This window comes from Xyrauchen texanus, chromosome 28 (assembly GCF_025860055.1).
Source record: "Xyrauchen texanus isolate HMW12.3.18 chromosome 28, RBS_HiC_50CHRs, whole genome shotgun sequence".
Taxonomy (NCBI): Eukaryota; Metazoa; Chordata; class Actinopteri; order Cypriniformes; family Catostomidae; genus Xyrauchen; species Xyrauchen texanus.
Window position 1 is genome coordinate 39,964,928 of NC_068303.1, and position 19,609 is coordinate 39,984,536.

Here is a 19,609-nt window from a genome sequence, read left to right on the forward strand (position 1 = left end):
GATGTAATTGAATGCACTAGATACAATGCATGTGCATCAAAAACAACCGTTTGCCTTAGATGCATGCATAAAAAAAGCATTGCATTGAGAGAAGAGTGGGTGCAATAGAGTCGTCTAGGGTCGGGGTAAGTTGAGGGATGAGGGATTAAAGGCTTTTCAATGCCTGCGGCGGAGAGATGCGCCAGTTTGAGGTGTTAGCGATGTTTGGCTGGTGTACAGTCAGAAAGACTGTGAACAGCGTCTCTTCTCTCACTGAACCCGAGAGCGCTGGAGAAACGCAATACAGTGCTAACAAAAGCAGACAGAGGAGGAGGAGGAGGAGGACAGAGAGAGAGGGAGAGAGAAAGAAGGTAAAAAGTAAGAATATACCCCAAACAACAAAGTGAATGAGTGAGCTGCTTGAGGGTGCAGGTATTGCAGAAATGAAAGAGAAAAAAACATAGAGGAGTGCTTCAAACAGTCGCTTTGATAAACAAGGTTATGTGTGCATACATAGTACCAAAGGAATAAAGGTAGGCCAGGTTTATTAAAATAATAATCTTTGCCTCTGGTTACCTCCTTTCCCAGTTTGAAGCAAAGATACTTGTTCACACGGCAGCAGAATATGGTTGTCAGTCCAGTTTGGGGTTCTAATTACAGTTCTGTCCATTCATGGTTATAAACGAAAGTGACAGAAATGTAACTGAAGTGACTTCCTTAAAGGGGTCATGACATGAGGAATCAAATTTTCCTTGATCTTTTGACATGTATGAGATCATTCTACTGTAAAAATATTCTGTAAGTTTCAGAACACAAAACTTCCTCCTCAAAGCAAAAAGAGCATTTGTTGAAACCAAGCTGCAAAACTGACTCGTTCTCTACTTCCTCCATATTGTGGTGGTTGAGTAGAGACCCCTATACTATGTTAAGAGCTATGAGTGTCTAGAAAAACGCTATATAAATGTTGTGTCCATCATTGTGATGTCACACTGTGGTAGGGATTTGCATCTTACTGCCTCCACAACAACACATCAACGTAATAACAGATATGTAATAACACTTATTTTACTAAAGTAAAAACACTATAGTTGTGCATTTTGGTGTGGATTTGAGGGGGATTCTATGGAATTTATACCTTATTTAGCTTCAAATGACTAAATTACACCATTAATTTTCATTTAAAATTAGCACATTTTATGTTATCTTCCCTTAAATAACAACCTTAATTTCAGTAAATTGAAAGAGAGTAAAAAAATCACAATTTGTTATGCACAGGAATAAAAATAACGATTACATGAAATGACAACTATTACCAGTAAATGGCTTCAGTGCTTCATGCATTAACTAATATCTACAAGCCAACGTTGAAACAAACTTAACTTCTAGATATTATCACAAATTATGCATTGATATATATATATATATTTAGATATTATAAAAAATAAATGTTTGTTAAATTGTTGCATTTTTTTAAACCACTTGTGTTTAAAACATCAGATTTTGCAATGATGCTTCAATATGCAGTCAAACCTGACCGCATATCACCATTAAAGATATAGCCTAACCTTACCATTTCCCTAACCTTAACCCTTTTGGAGTTGGCACAACCCTCCCCAGTGAATAGTTCCCTAATCATTAAATTCAAATGGCGAGAATATAACACAATGATTAAACCAGTTCTTTTTTTGTAAACAGACCCTGGATTGAAAATATTTAATATATAATATATATTAAAAAGTAGGTACATTAAAGAAATGCAATCATAATCATTGCTTATACTCTGAACAGTCTTTACTCATAATGTAAGTTATACTGTTATTAATTTGTACATGTACTCTTATTTGTACATATTCTTGCATTTGTCTAATAAAAAAAACATGTGCTGCCGATTTGAAGGTGAGGAAGGTCTGTTTAGATCAAGTATTTAAGATGTATTGTACATAAACAGACAATAATAACACGCTATGGGCACTGCCATTGGAACATACTGTGGAGGAAATTGTTTAACACGGCAAAAAGTGTGATAAAGGCATTTAAAATAACATCAGTCCATTTGCACTATATTCCATGTCTACTGAAGGCTTACGATAGCTTTGTGTAAGGAACTGACCGAAATGTAGCAAACCGAACTGGAAGGAGCAAGACAGCGTCTGGCTGTTGATCCTGAACGGATGAAATCCATTAGAATGAAGATTAAATCCTTAAGTAAACAGAAGACTTTATGTTATGTCTTTAAGTTATTGGCCACTGTCATATCAGGCATGACTCAAGGCTTTTGCAAGTTAGATTGACTTATACAGACATTATTCGATTTGCTCCTGTCTGCTGTTGTATGAACAAGACAATCTGAGTCAGAACTGTATTTACTGTTGTCAATTCCAAACATTGACTGTGTAAATGTAGAAATAGATATCAATAGAGACAAGAGTTTGGACAATGACAGCAAATTTATCTGAACCCATGATAATGTTCTTGGTCAGTTTTAATGAGTTAACTTAAAGCTGACGTGTGTAACTTTTTCGATGTTAAAATACTTTCTCAAATCCAAGCTACAAATCCAGAAACAACTATACAATAAATAAGACAATGTAAGTTTAAGCTTCTCAAAAACTGTAAACACTGTGGTGCTACAAAATGTCTGCACGGCCCTCTGCAGTCAGCCTTTAAACCTCACAGAGGCATAATTAGCCTAATACGGGACCGGGTGTGCAGGATCAGGACCCGGCCCCGCCCTCCGCCCTGCCACATTCCTCCCTCGTTCTCTCAGGCTGGGGAGCCCCTGGGCCTGACGTACACCCCCCCCCTCCTCTTTCCCTGGGGGAGGGCGCGCCTTCCGCGCTGTCTGCCGGCAGGTAATCCCCATCTACCTGGATGAGGGAGGGGACAAGGGGAGGGAAACAGAAATAATTAAAATGGGGGGTACTTCCTGTAACAGTGTAGTACCCCCCAAAAAACTGTAAAATTTAAAAGAGGATAAAGGCCAACGCAGAGCGACAGTGAGAGAGAGAGGAGAGAGAGATAAAAAAAAAAAAACCTCTTACTCGCCAGTTCTCTGATACGCCGCAGCTTGTTCCACGGCCACTCCTCCATCCTTTATCGGACGACAGCCGCGCCTCTCCGGGCGGATCCGAGGCAGTCCTCCAGCCCCTGGCGGACGGAACACCCCGCCTCGTTCTCGGGGAACAGAAGGAGTCTCCCCCACCCCTGGCAGCGGTCCTCTCACTCCAGGTGGTCGCCAGTGAGCTCCTCCCCGCTCGCGGTCGGCGGTCTTAAGCCCCGCCGCGTTTCAGCGGCCGGTAGGCGACTCCGGCGCCCCTGCCAGTGGCCCTGACCGCTACAGGCGGTCGGCTAGGAGCCCCTTCTCCCCTCGCGGTCGGCGGCCATCGTCCTTGTTCAGGCGGCTGGGCTCCTCGTCCCCCGGCAGATGGCCGCGGCTGCTCCGTTGGGGTGGACGGTAGTGGCGAGAACTCTACTACGGCGTATCCCTCCTCCTTCCCAGGCTTCGGCACCAGTGTAACGGTATTCAATGGAAAGGAGGAGGCGAGAACCGGCTTTTCAATATAAATAATATTTTAATGGTAAACTTAAAAGACAACATAAACACACATGACGGACATGTCCACTAACGATCTCTCTCTCCCACACGGCCCTCTGCAGTTAGCCTTTAAACCTCACGGAGGCATAATTAGCCTAATACGGGATCGGGTGTGCAGGATCACAACCCAGCCCCGCCCTGCCACAAACACGTATCGCTTTGACCACTGTGGGCAGTGTTTCGCATTTTGGTAAGTATAGGCCGATTTTAGCTGAATTAAAACTTTCTGTTTCTGATTTCACTGTGAGATCGGTCTGCATGTCCACCTATTCAGTCAACAGTACACCACCGCTTGTCCACTTAATTAAACATAATTCGACCAAGTAAATAAACAGTTTACGTGCTTGACTAATGATGTGTAATAATGTGGACAACCCTTATTTTACTCATAATGGTAAACCACTATTGTAAAAGCACAGATGGATCCAGTGGCTTGTAAATTTGAATTCTCTTCTGGGTTTTATAACTACCACCTGAACAGCTCTATTGTCCATTTATTAGAGCACAATCATAAATTAAATGATGTTTTGTGAATGTTGAATCTCATCCTTAAAACTGCTTAGAGATTCGGTCTCTGCAGGATAATGAAAGTCAATTATTAATTCATTGTCAAAGCAATGAAACAATTGGTCATGTAATTTGCATAGTGCTGCAGCTGGCCTGGACCCCTGTTCAGTCACTCTCTCATAAAGCATAAGAGGACTTCATGTGATTACAGATGTGACCGCACACTACAAATGCTCTTCACCTCTTCTCCACCTTTATCAAATGTTTATTATAAAACTGATAGTTTGGTCTTGGATGCTGATTGGTCAATAAAGGGTTCCAGCCGTGCTAAAAAACATCAAATTGTAAATGTGTGGTCAAACTAAGCTTTGAGCATGCAAATTTACTTTGGACCCTGCGATGAATATGGGCAACAGAATATGATGTCACGCTATAAGACTTTTGTTTGTAATAAATAATGAATTAAAAGTAATGCTTTCAGAATGTTAAAATATACAATCTACTCCAATTTCCTGTAACACTGCAAACCATGCAGCTTTGAAGCTTGTCTAGAGTGCAAAAGTATCCAGCAACATTTTCAGCCATCTTGGTTAGGAAAGTGTTTTCCCCATTTATTATTTCCATTGGATTGAATAAAATCCTTCATAAAATAGTTGTAAGCCATGAACCAAACCAACCAGCTCTAAGGTGAATCACAACATTACAAACTTTGATTTTAAGCAAAAAAGTTTTTGAAAATCAGACCAAAAGACAAAGGGAAAAGAATGTGCACTTATCATCTTTAATGAAGGAATAAACTACAGTCCCATGAAGCATTGCGAATGATGCAATCGAATAAAACATTTAAAAAAACATAAAACTATCGATTTAAAGCTGTTGATTAGAAGATTAGCGAATCATCTTATTTCACAGGATTAACAGTGCTGCTGCTGCAACATACCACAACCTCAGCCATTTCATTTATTGTTATTTTACATTTTACTGCCAAATATATTCAGATATTTACAAATATATAAGTAGTTTGAGAGTGTAGGTAGAGCACCTCAATTGCATAACTCACAGTTCATCATGGGAGTATGAGTCACTGCAGAGCTCTTTTGGTGCACTTTGTTGGCCAGGATTCTCTGATTGGTGGATTGTTTCCCCTCAGGATTGTGGGTAATGTAGTTGTTCACAGGAATTCCACTGTTAAACATGAAATAATGTGGACTGATGGCTTCAACATAAGCATAAACCATTAATTTACAACCTCAGAGCTTACAGTAGTTCTGTTTTTCAAGGTTTAAAAGTTATTGTAAAAAAATAAATACAATTATTTGCCCTTGGAAAAAATTTATGGGATTTTCACTTCCAGAACCAGGCTCTTGTGCTCTATAGTTTGTATTGAGCCAAGAGGTTAATCTGTCACATTTAAAATCTTCTATAGGTCACAAGTGCTTTTACTATATGAATTTGAATGAAGCACAAAGTCAAATGTGACCACACCTTAACAGCTTTGACCTGAAACACCTGTTCACCTAGCCACTGTCTTTTTTTTTTCACTGTTAAAACATATTTTCCTATAATATGCAAAGATAATTCATAAATTACACATCTCAGCTTTAATAAAAATAAAGAACATTTTACTTTTTCTTCCATTTTCTCCCCAATTTGGAATGCCCAATTCTCAATGCTCTTAAGTTCTCGTGGTGGCGTGGTTACTTGCCTGAATCCGGGTGGCGGAAAACAAATTTTAGTTGCCTCCACATCTGAGACTGTCAGTCTGCGCATCTTGTCATGTGGCTTGTTGAGCGCGTTACCGCGGAGACATAGCGTGTGTGGAGGCTTCACGCTATTCTCCGCAGCATCCACGCACAATTCACCACGCACCCCACCAAGAGTGAGAACAACATTATAGCGACCATAAAAGGTTACCCCAACGTGACTCTACCCACCTTAGTAACTGGGCCAATTGGTTGCTTAGGAAACCTGACTGGTTACATTCAGCACATCCTGGATTCGAATTCATGACTCCAGGTGTGGTAGTCAGCATCTTTACTTGCTGAGCTACCCAGGCCCCCCAAAATAAAGAACATTTATTAGAATAATGAATTTGACCAATTGTTTTAATGAACATTAGTGTCATGAATACTTTTATTATGAATCAACTTTTCTAAAATAGCAATAAAGTTCCCAAAGCTGTGTAATATTGTGAATATACTCCACTACATGTGGTGCCTAACATAGGGGTGGGAGTTATTGATTAATAATGACTATGGTTCTGTCACAAATACAACAGGCTCCCCAGTCATCCAATCACAGCCCTCAAACTCACCAGAGTACTAATCACCTGCACCTGCAGCCAATTCAAGATTCCAATCAACACCACTATAAGAAGCACATGCAAACACTCACTCTTTGTCTGGTCATCAACGTGTTCACAGACTCTAACTGCTGTTCGAGTGAGCTTCCTCTTGGGACTTTTCCCACTGCATGGTACAACTCGACTCTGCTTGCTTTTTGAGGGTTTTCCACTGTGGATAGTACCTGGTACTTTTTTAGTACCACCTGGGTCGAGGTTCCAAGTGAGCTACCACCAGACCTACCAACAGTTTAGGGAAAAGTAAAATAAAAAACTTCAGTGACTACAGAACCATCAAGGACCACAATAGCCAGAGTGGTTCAAACGAAGAAAGTGGAAGTAGTGTCCATTTGTGCAAACCATCTATGGCAATGGGAGGGAGAGTGCCCTGAACACGGCCACGACGTTGTTGGAATCCACGATGGAGGATGGTATGTTAACTATATTCTGCTTGAAGGCTTCACTTTATTTAGTTGACCAGCTACTGGAAGCTTCTAAAACAACCAGGCCAATTTAACTGTTACACTTGTGTAAAATCACCATGCAACAACTGCTTTATGAAGCACAATGAGCTAGTAGCTAGCGGTTGTGTTATTGTTTATTGACCGTAATGTTTTTGTCAGGTTTAAGATGTCACAGCAGTAGAGGAAGTGCATCTATGACAATCAGCCTATAATCCCACCCATGTTGAGGCGGCACTAAACAGCAGTGGAAAAGAAAGCTCAGAAAAGTAAAGGGAGCAGAGTCGAACCGTACTATGCAGTGGAATAGTGCCATTAGATTACCTACCTGTGCTCTTTAAGCAGTCACCGGCGGAATACTAACCTTCTCCAGCGATCTCCTGTGGATTACTCACCCATACTCCTGTGAAATACTTATCATATCTCCAATGATCTCTTGTGGTAGACTTACCTGTTCTCCGATGTCCTCCTGTGGGCTACTTATCAAATTTCCGGTGCTCACCTGTGATGCACTCACCTGTGGATTCACCTTCAAGTGAACACCTCCCTTGAAAGCAATTCGCCTCTTTGTATCTGGCTTAGTCTTTACATTCACATGCCTTCACTTGTGCACAATTTGTAAATAAACACCCCTGGTTTGGTTCAAAACTCCATCTTGTGTCAGTGGTTACAAAGGTTCCTTAACTGTTCCATGTTTTTTGTTCTGTGGAAGAAATATCTGGAAATAAGAAATTGATTTTATTTTTTATGAAATACTATTAATTGCAACAAATCATGAGTATCTTTAAGTACTCTGATTTCAGTCTAAAGCCTAAAGTACACAATACATTAACTTGGTAAATTTCAAGTTGGACATGATTATAAGAATGAGTTCAGTAAGTATTTGACTCTCTAATAGAATCAGCTGCTATAGTCCTTCATTCAGGTCTTTGAGCTGTACAATTTGTGGCGCAGAATCAAAAGAACTGATTCATTAGTCATTTGTTCAAGAATCAGTCTGCACTGGTCGCACTGTAAATTCAAATCAACCGGTTTCATTCAGGAATCGAACTACACTGGGAGCGCTGTGTATTTCACACCATTGATTTAGTTTTGCGATCCATTTGCAAATTGCGCTGCATGAAACGATGTCTGTGCATTTTAGTACAGTGTCCCATTCACATCTGCGGAAGAATGCAAGTTCGAGAACAGTTAATAGAACTGAACGTCATGAAAATCATTTGGAAATATCGTTTTTGTTTTTATGGAACCAGTTTTGAATCCGTCTGGAATAAGTCGATTCTCAACCCTACCTAATGACACCATTTAGTCATGACCATTTGCACAATATAACAGAGCATCATGTCCCTTTTTGCTTAAATAAACAGTACAAAAGTTAGTTCCAGTCCTGTAATCTGATTGGACAACCGTTGTCCAAAGAGTGCCGATATTTATGAATAACTGGTGATATTGTTTCTAAAATGTACGTTTTACAAGCCCTGAATGATTTTGTTCTAGCCCAAAATGTCTTTGGTTTTAACTGCACAGGTCTTTAAGTGTTGGTTATTGCAGTTTTTCATTTGTGTAGTTTTCGTGTTTATCGCTCAAGCCATTAGAGCCACAAGTGTTCCGCTAAGCTCTATCCTACTGTACCGCTCACGAATCAACTGGAGATAGCCGCAGCTTCCCTCGTATCGTGGTGCACACCACAAAATGTGCGGCCCATCTGAATTAAACTGAGAATGTTATAGAGGAAGTCAAACAGCTAGACAGCTCTAACATTTGCATAATTGGTAAAGAGTGTTAAAACCGCACTGACAGCATGTGAAAATAAACTACATTATTAGCCAGTGCATACAGTACTCTCTGTATTTGTAGCTTGCAGTTTGAATCTGAGACTTTGGTTTCCATCCTTGATATAGAGTTAATGTTCTTGTGCTCCAAGCCAAACTCCATCAACTTCAGGAAATATCTATCATGAGTAATCCTGTGATGTCAACAGATCCAGGCAGTATTGGTAGATCTCTTCTCTGATTCTCTTTCAATCTCTCTTAAGCAGCGTCTGCTGAGGCTGTCGGATGAAGCTTGTGAATTTGTCTGTGTTGGCGTGCCGTAGGATTAAATGCACTTTCTGCTCCTCAAGGACGCCAGTTTCTATGATTGTGAACCTCTGACAGACAACTTATCTATGGGAGATGGAGGTCGTACCTCAGGGACGGCAGAGTTAGCTTGTAAAACAGTGAAAATTCAAGCTTCTGCGGGGGATTTACAATATTTCTCTCTGAGCTGGGTGTCTGGTCCATAACACACTTTGCCTGCAAGCACATTTTACATCTGTAATTTGTCCTGACAGCAGGTTATAAAAAGGATGATAAGGTGCTGGATTGATCAGCAGAATCTACAGCTGTGCTTTCTATCAAACACAGTTTGATATGGATCCCTGCGCTTCACTGCTCTGCAATTATCTGCCTGCCGTTTTTGCTGTGATAAATCTGAGGACTATTAAAACGGCAATGATTTTCCATTTAAACTTTTTAGGATCAGTTCGGTTTCACAACAGTAAAAGTGCTGCAGGCAAAAATGTGCGCTGTGTTTTACGAACTAACATTGTCCCTCTCACATTTGATCCCATTTGTGGTTTCTTTTGCAGTTTCTTATCTCACTCCCAAGATCTCAACATTGAGATTCAGCATGTTGTGTACATTAATTCGGACAGCTAGGGCCTTGATCTACTGCACATCAATCCACTGAATGCCCAATTACCTGTAATGCAGTTAAGAAGTTGTGCATTAAACCCCACTGGTATTTATTAACAACATGCATAACTGCAAAACATGTCTTTCTGCATCTTCATTGGAGATGTTGAAAAGTACAGTGCTATTATAAAATATGAGCTTTCCCTGCATTTTTGTATTAAGCAAAACAGATAATATTCTGTACATATGAGGCACTCACAAAAAAAAAAATTGTAATAAAAAGAAAAATGGCAGAACATACATTATGGCAAGCCGAATTGTCTTTTAATCATGTGCACAATAAGGATTATAAATATCAACAACTTAATTTTCATAAGTTAAAATGCTAATTCATTAGAATGCAGAAACATTAATGCTTTGATATCAAAACCGACATCATTACTCGCAGAAAAACCCATTCTTGATGTCAAAAATAGAATTTCAACAAGTAAAAACTGTAATTGCATTTTCACAAGTAGAATTTCACAATTATTTGTCACTGCTGTTAAAAACACAGTTAAATATATCTATTCATTTCTGACTGGTTTAAATTCCAATTTCCCATATCAACTATGTAGTACTTGCTTGTAAAAATAATAAAATATATATATCTATATCAATAATTACATTGTTACTAGGGCAAATGTCCATTCCTGAAATCAACAGCTATAACTAGTAAAAATGCTTGATTTTGAAATAAATTTTCTAAAATGTAATTTCAGATATCTATAATGTGATTTTAATGTGTAAGAAAGCATTTAAATGATATATATAATTACTGATCTATTAATTTCAAGATAAATAAAAAATCTAACTTGTACAAATATGTAAAATAATGTTTTATATCTACAATTCATATCCTGCACGTGATTCAGGTATAAGACTTATTGCACGATTGTTTACTTTTTAATGCACATTTGGGATTAAACAATTACAAAGAATCTCTTTATTGGCTTTGTAAATGTATACTTGCGCCCGTCCTCTGACTTACACCTTGCCTTAACCAGACGTGATGTGATCAGATTCCAGTAGTTCATCTGTCCACATTAAACGTGAAACTGCTGTGAGATTCTGCACAATCACTGCCAATAAAATTGATGTTTAATGTACAGTTTGAAGGGACAATGAGAGTCCACTCTGGGCGGGGCTATCACTGCGTGATACAGCAGAAATAGGAACCGAGCATTGATATCCATATTTACATTTTTGTATGTGGTGAAAAATATAATTAAGTATTGATTAAAAAAATAAAGAAAAAAGAAACCGTGCACAAAGAAAAATTACAGTCACTCGTCACCTGTCTCGGTTGGTTATGACAAAAACATTGATTTACATTGAAGAGAAAGCTTTTATTGCTTTATCGCCTCACGTCTGGTTAGGATGCATTGTCACAGACAATAAAGGCGCTACTGGGCATTCCTACTGCTGTCAGTCTAACGTTATTGGTGGACTTCACATCTTGCCTTATCTTAAGAAAATCTGATCAATGAAGAGACATATTACTGGTAAAACATGTATACTGGTAAAATTAATTTCATATATCTTGGTCTGTAAAAAGAACATTCTGCAGGGGCACAATACATCATAACATTAATAAGATGAACGATCTATCAATGTACAAATCAAACTCACTCAGACTGCAGACAATTTATTTTCCAAACATAATTTTTTATTTTAACATCCATGTATGTGGTCACAGACAAATAACTTGGAACAGTGAAATCCTCTTGTCTGCACTCTACGCTATTATTTCTCAGAAGAAGGATGACATAAACTCCACTGACACAGTCTTCACTGCTATTGTTTATCACTGACAAAAGTTGCTTCTCATTTGCATAAAGGTTTGTTTTAAACTTTTCTCAGCATCTAGTCACCGGAAGCGGAAATGCTTCAGTAACTTCCTTTGTGGGGAAACAGCAAACCATTTAATAAATGTTCACTAATCTTCAACATGGTTTCCATTATATTATCAATTTGGAGTGAACTCTGCCCCCGTCTCCCAGTTCGGCTTATTCGGTGACACCGTTGAAGACTATGCTCAGCATTCTTTGGCAGTGAGGAAACAGATGGAGGCCATCTCCCACATCATGCCTTGCCGCTGTTCCAGCACGAGCCATGCTCCATCTGCTCGCCAAGGGTGTCCCCCCTGCAGCTTCTAAACAACAGGCAGCTCTGCTTCAACCTGGGCCCAGCTCTCAGCCCCAGCGTAGAGCTCCCCGCAGGAAGCTGACACCCCGTCTCACAAACCACTACCGAGACCCAGAAGGCTCCCAAGAGTTCCTGAGATGATTAAACCAAGAAGCGAGCTGACCACTACAGAGTTGGTATCTGGACCACTCCATCCCACGGTTGAGGGCCGGGAGGGAAGTCTCTGGTACCCACATTGCCAGAAAAAGAGTCACCTAACCGGTGCCCCCACATGCCGTTCTCACGGTGGTCTGGCACCAAACACCTACAGTCACGGCAACATGGACGTGGTCCCCTCGCCTCCATGCCTTCGACTGTAGACCCCCGGCATGCCGGTTCTGATGAGTCTAGAGTACATCTCCATAGGACCTCCTCCTCAGTCACTTTCCCACCCCCAGCCGGGTACGCAGAGCAAGGTAAGTGCTTTGAGTTTTTTTCTCAGCACATCTGTATTGGGACACAACTTTGCTCCCAGACATAATATTACCTGCTCCCCCCGCTGCGAAGCCCCACCGGGTACATCAAATGTGATTGTCCCATTAGTATACAATATTATACAACCCAAATCATGAATGATTAAATCATGGAAGCACAACTAGCGAAGACCAATAGGGAAAAACGAAAAATGTACCAAAGTCAACAAGAACACAAATTAGGTAAGTTAGTTCAAACAATGTATAACAATCAACAATTCACGACTTTAACATTCAACAGCAAGCTTCCACCTCCAAATATTCCTCCTGAACGTATTTGGGGCAGGCTTTATATAGGCGGCGGACTGATGACGTAATCAGGGATTCCAGTAGGATCCACCAATGGAAGGTCTCTGTATGGTGACAGAATAACACACAGACAACGGCAAATAACCACACACACACACACAAGGACGTAACAGCAACACTTGCCATGGAGTCCTTTCTGCCAGATGCTCACATCATCCTAAGACCTTGACCGGGCTACATGCCCAAGGTTCCTACGACTCCCTCAGTGGTAGTGAACCTGAAAGCGAAGCTGCTCCAGGAGGAGGCAGACCCAGCCTTATCGTTGCTCTGTCCAGTGCGTGCTTTGCGCACCTATGTGGACCGCACGCAGAGCTTTAGATCTTCTGAGCAGCTCTTTGTTTGCTGTGGCAGACAACGGAAAGGGGTGCTGTCTCCAACAGAGGTTGCCCACTGGGTCATCAACGCCATGGCTGGCCTATCAGACCCAGGCCATGTCTGCCCCCTTGTGGGTTGGAGCACACTCGACAAGCAGTGTGGTGTTCTCGTCGGCACTGGACAACTGCACCTCCTTAGCAGACATCTGCAGAACTGCGGGCTGGGCAACACCCAATACCTTTACGAGATTCTACAATCTCAGGGTTGAACTCGATAGATAGCACGTAGAATTCGGTAATGTGGAACGGCTGACCGGGTGTTCTGCTTGGACATAGCTCCCACCACTGAGGTGATCGCGTGTGCTCGTTCTCCCAGGAGAGTACACTAAACTCAAGCTCCCTGGATGTCTTTCTTTCCTAGCCCTCTGTTTCACAAATTCAGCAGAGAAATTCCCGACCAGGCCCACTACTGGTACTAACTACACTGTACTGGAATAGGTGCTACACAGGATTAATCCCCCCTGTGTGTATTTTCCACGGTACGATCCCCCTGTCAGCGGACCTGCGTCTCCCTTGGGCAGTCCCCTCTGCCTCGCTAGGTAGGATCTACCACCACACCACTTCCACATGTGGCCTGAAAACCCATTTGACATATTCAACACATTTAACCTCCCCCCAGCCTGGGCAGGATGTGGTCTCCACAGGGTCTTTTCCCACTGAAAGAATAGGAGTTGTAAAAGAACGCCTACCCCGATACATGTTATAGCGTTAAATAACATAGTGGCGTGGCCTGCTCCCATGCTTGGCAAGTCACTTATTCACCCCCCTTTCGGGGATGCTGGGAACCGAAAAAGTTTGACGTTTTTACGGGGTGTTGGGGAAGGGTACGTGCAGTCTGATGCAGCCTGAATTCAGCCTGCACCTGCATCAGCAGTTCACATACACAGTTTAGTGCATTGCGTTCAGTTCAGTGCAACCGCTAGTGTTGCTTCATTTGACACAACGCCAAGTGAGCGACAGACAGGGAGTGTTTACTATTGTAACCCCCGTTCCCTGATGGAGGGAATGAGACGTTGTGTCCCCCCGGCTACAACACTGTACCAAGCCACTGTAACGGCCGAATCGAATTCTCTGCTCCTCAGTGCAAATCATGATTAGACAGATGCACGATTTCCTCCTTTTATACCCGTATTTATGGGGGAGGGACATGCAAAATCTGCCAATTTCTCATTGGTCTTTTCTCAAGTTCAGAGATAACCGAGGCCTTCAAGAAGGACCCCTAGTGTCACTTTATTTGACACAATGTCTCGTTCTCTCCATCAGGGAACTGGGGTTACAATAGTAACCTAGACGTTGACTGGCTAACCTATAACAAGTCAGCTTGCAAGCCGATTGGAGTGACATCACGTGAGTGAGCTAACAGATAACAAGTCAAAGAACCTATCAGCTTATGCCACGTTGTCGTATAGCTGAAATTTTGTCATAACACAAAGACCAAACACAAACCTCAACCAAGCAGAATCTATCGCCAAGACTTATGTGCTGCTGATGCTGCAAAGAGCCATGTGCACTGAGTGTATGCTAGCTCGGTGTGCCTTGGCCTGCTTGGCTGAATAACTTAAATGGCTAATAACCTACAGTAAATCACAAGACCATTCAGCTTATGCCATGCAAGCCTATTGGCTTAACATGTCACATGTGAGGGAGCCGATTGGTTAACAAATAACAAGTCAAAGAATCAGCTAGCGCCACATAGAGTTGCTTGGCTGAACTTTGGTCATTTTAACCAAGGTATTTGTAATGAAACCACAGCAACCAGAAATGTAACCATGGTTACCACAATATTGTAGGTTCTACAATATTACTATAGTTAAACCATGATATATATTTGTAAAGATTTAACAAATAGGATTACACCATTAAACTGAACATAAACATATGCATAATTTGCACCAATAAACTGCAAAAAAAAAGTAGTTTTTACCTAACTTAATCATAATAGTTTGCTAAACAGCTGCAACAGTAAATGTTTCAGTGTCCGTAAAAAGAAGGCAAAGTCTGACAGAAGCGATTCACTTAAATTATGTCATTTTCCCAGTGCTACATGAGAGAGAGAGTGGATGGTTTAGGTGAGTGTGTTTAAATACTACCTTGACTCCATTGCTGCGTTCACATTACAATGTGACAAATGAAGTGCTTTGGAGAAAAAAACACAATGTTAGGGCTATTTTATGATTGGCTTACAAGACTCAAATGATCCAAGTTGACCGTTGTTTTCTTCAGGGATACAGGTGCGGAGATTGCAATCTCTGACAGTGTAACTGTCTCCCTGACTCCATAACCAGTGCGCTGACTACTGAAGTAGGGAGCTGATTGAAATGCACCCTAAGCGAAGAGTAGATCAAGCTAAAAAAAAACAGAAGAAAAGACAACATTTGAAGTTTTATCACCCTTTAGTGCATCTCAGCTGATGTTGTCTTCATGACCCAGCTTACCAACACCCATTTTAATGATTATTATATGGGATCCCCTTTAATAGGTTGTGGCAAAATATCAACTCATTTATTGATTAAAGCGAATGCTTTTAGATTTCTCAAATGTGAGGACACAATCCAATCACACTGCTATTTTGCTTGTGCTAATTCTATTTGCATGTGTAATTGGTTTGGCTGTGTCCATAACTTCATTAGGGTAAAGCTACACAGCGATGTTAATGAGATCTGCTCTTATTGCTGTCTTCCTTCATCAGACCTCTCCTGCACCAGATTAAACTCGCCTGCTTGTTATTCCTCCACACAGCTGAGCTGACAAATATGATAAAACCAAAAGCAAGCAAAACACAGCCGTACCGTGTGCACCCCACGCTTGGCCAATCATCTGCAGACTGCACCACAGGCTGTGTCTTGAGAAACCTCATTAACACTAATGAAAAAGTGCCAAAAGTACAGTGGTGCTTACCTGGTTGTTTGGGGTGTGGTACCATGGGCTTTAGGACATTTATTTATTTATACATGTACCATGGCACTACTATGTACTTCTAGATATGTTACCATGGCATTGTCATAGTTTTTTGGACATGTACCACTGTATTACCATGGTGTTCTTTAAATATTTAAAACAGCATGGTACATGACAATGTATTCTCATTGGTAATCATTGGCATTAGTATGTACGCAAAGTGTGGTTCTATCCTATGTTCACTGTTGTGCATTTGCATAGACACTGGAATGCAGGGTACAATGAGGCTTAAACCCATTGTACCCTACAATATGGACATAATGACAGCAACTAAACAGGTTCAAAGAATTGGAAGTTTCGGAACAATTGTGACAGGATACACACACACACACACACCAGGAAATGCGTAAAACACACATTTATGTTACAGCATAACATTGACAGAGCTTCACTTATATTCCATGCCTACTGAGCTTTGATGATTACAATTCAGCCATACAATGAGTGCAAATGACTATTTGTCCCATGTGTCCTGTCATGTATACTTGCCATTAAAGAGGTCTTTCTTAGACAAAGTGTTAAATAAAAGACCCTCAATGGGTTTGAGTACTGATCTCGTTCACCTGAGCGGTATCCTTGTTACATTTAAGGGATTTCAGTTCTGAACTTTTGTCTGAGGATCTGTAAATATTTTTAAGTCTCTAAAGTTGTACATACTGTATGTAAAAGAGCTTATGTTTTACATGCTGTAAATATCTTGACATATCAGTGTCTACCAAACTTCAAAATATGTAGGGAAAATGGGGGAAGATGACCCCTTAGGAATGATGTGCATTTACTTTTTAATTGCAATAGATATAATAAGTTTAGCATGTACAGGATGGTGACGCATCATCTATTATTCACTGATGAGACAAAACATTATGACCACCTAAATGGTGCCTAAAATGTTGTTGGTTCTCCATGTGCCACTAAAACAGTGCTGACCTAAAGAGGGATGGACTCTACAAGACCCTTAATTGTGTCCTGTGGTGTCTGGCACTAAGACATTAGCAGCAGATCCTTCAAGTCCTGTAAGTTGCGAGGTGGAGCTGCTATGGATCGGTCCAACACATTCCACAGATGCTCATTTGGATTGAGATCAGGGGAAGTTGGAGGCCAGGGCAACACCTTGAACTCTTCATCGTGTTCCTCAAACCATTCCCGAACAATTTGTGCAGTGTCGCAGGGTGCATTATCCTACTGAAAGAGTCCACTGCCATCAGGGAATACCGTTGCCATGAAGGGGTGTGCCTGGACTGCAACAATGTTTATGTAGGTGGCACATGTCAAATTGACGTCCACATGAATGGTTGGACCCAGGGTTTCCCAACAGAACATTGCCCAGAGCATCGCACTCCCTCCACCAGCTTGTTGTCTTCCCACAGTGCATCCTGGTGCCTTCACTTCCGCAGGTAAACGGCACACTCGTACACGGCTGTCCATGTGATGTAAAAGAAAACGGGACTCATCAGACCAGGTGGCCTTCTTCCATTGCTCCAAGGATGTCCTCGTTGCCGGTTTTGGTTTGTCCCTCTTCAGACTGGTACCGCTGGCGGTAAGTACACACCACTGCTGACCAGGATTACCCCACAAGCCTTGTCGTTTCAGAGATGCTCTGACCCAGTCAATTTGGTCCTTGTCATAGTCACTCAGGTCTTTACTCCTGGCCATTTCTCCTGTATTCAACATATTGACTACGAGAACTGAATTTTCACTTAACCATCCAATCTACGTGCCCTTGTTAGGAGATTATCAATGTTATTGTGGGTGGTCATAATGTTTTGGATCATCTGTGTATAATTATTGGGGGGAAAAAAGAAAAAACATTTGTTAATTTAGTTGTCATACCACAAAATGTACAATTATAAAAATAAAAAAAATGGGGTAAGATCCCTAGCAAGTGCCACAAGGGAAACCTGTTCAGCTGTCTTCCAATTTTTAAATAATGTATGAAATACATCTTATATCATTCTTCATAATGTATTTTTGTAATGTAAAATACTAAATCAAATATTCTGTGTAATTTCTGTATTTTCACAATTTAGTTGAATAATGAACTGAATAATGAAGATACAAATGTAATTGCAGAATCCCAGTTGAAGGGTGAGGGTCAAAATCCCTTGGCTCTTCAGATATATCAATACATATATATATCCTTTTATATCAATATCTATCTGTATTCTGTTGCTTAACTTCTTTAATAAAGTGATGAATTAACTATATGCATGATCACATAATCAATTCTATTTTCTTATGCATAATTGAAATATACTTTGAATCATATGTGTGTTGAATGTTAATTAGTCTCTTTTAGGGAACATTCCAGAGTCTTTCTCTCTGTCCTGCCCGTAGTCTGAAGGTCCTTTGGGGATAAGCTTAGCTGTGATGAGAGGGGGCTGGGAGAATGTTAAACATATGTTCTGTGTTTGATCGTTACTTTTCTATGATTAAGTATATGGTTTAAAGTCCTATGCAATACTACCTGAATAGTAGAAGTGTGATTTTCTATTATTATTTCTTTAGGGAAGAAATGTATGTTATTTCAACCCTCTCCTCTGCCCGAGGAGTGAATATTTTATCTCTCTGTTTTGGTTTAAATGGCCTGATAATGTGTGCTCTAGCTGTCTTGTGCCCAGAGAAGGACTGTCCTTCGTCAGTGTTTTGTGTGTGCGTTTGACCTTCTACCTAGGTTTTGAACCAGGGATGCACACCAGGCCGACTCGAAGACGCCCCACGACCATCTGCGAGGTCACTTCAGACGTAAATCTCGGGCGCGGATGACAAGTGCGCTGATTAATGTTGATAGGCCATTTAACTATCTATATGTTGTGACTTTATGTTCTTTTAGCCAATCAGGAGTAAAATAATGGAATGTACATCCTTGCAAATGGTATAATTGATGTAAGATTTTGTGTAAGGGACGAGTTAGCTTTCGATCTCCTCGTGAGACTTTGTCGCTGGCTCTACCAATTTTACTGCAAACTATTCTTCAGTAAATTTTGATTCTTTAATTGAATTTCTCGACTCCTGGTTTTCTTTCTCCATATGTGGTCCGTGTCATAACTGTTATACCCCTAACAGTTTGGTGGAGAATGCAGGCAATCACGCCGTGGTGACATCTCTGGCAAATCAGCAAACAAGGTAGGAAGCTTTTATTAATTGTTAGGGCTGTCTGACTGGAAGAGATTTTGAAGGGGAGCGGGAGAGCTTCACTCCGACGAGGCGAGTGAAGAGTAATTTAATTATACTATTGAGAGTATAAGAAGTCGCTGAGAGAGCTGTTAAGGGTTAAAACAGCAAACAGCGCAAGTGAAACCTGCTCTGTGGGGTGCCCAGGTGGGCATTGGTGTAGCACCACCCTGGCAGAGTGCGTCCCTGGACGGGAGGTCCAGTGGCACGTAAACCTGCACAATCTCTTCCACCTCAGATAGGGGTACCCCGAGCTTAGTGAATCAGGCAGTTAGGGATTCAGATATTAGTTATAAAATAAAATAAAATACAATAGGGATTGTTTTGCCAGGGATGCATCAGGAGCGGTCCCAAGTAAATAAATAAATTGTGACCCGAATTGGTAGAAATCCAGTATTGTTGCTGCTATAGTTAATTTATCCGTGTAAAATATTTGCTGCTAAAATCTTTTCGGTAGTGATTTTCAACTGTGACCAAGAAAAAGGACTGATAGAGGGAATTTTCTGAGTAGTTCTGACCAAAACGAGGAGGGTACACGCT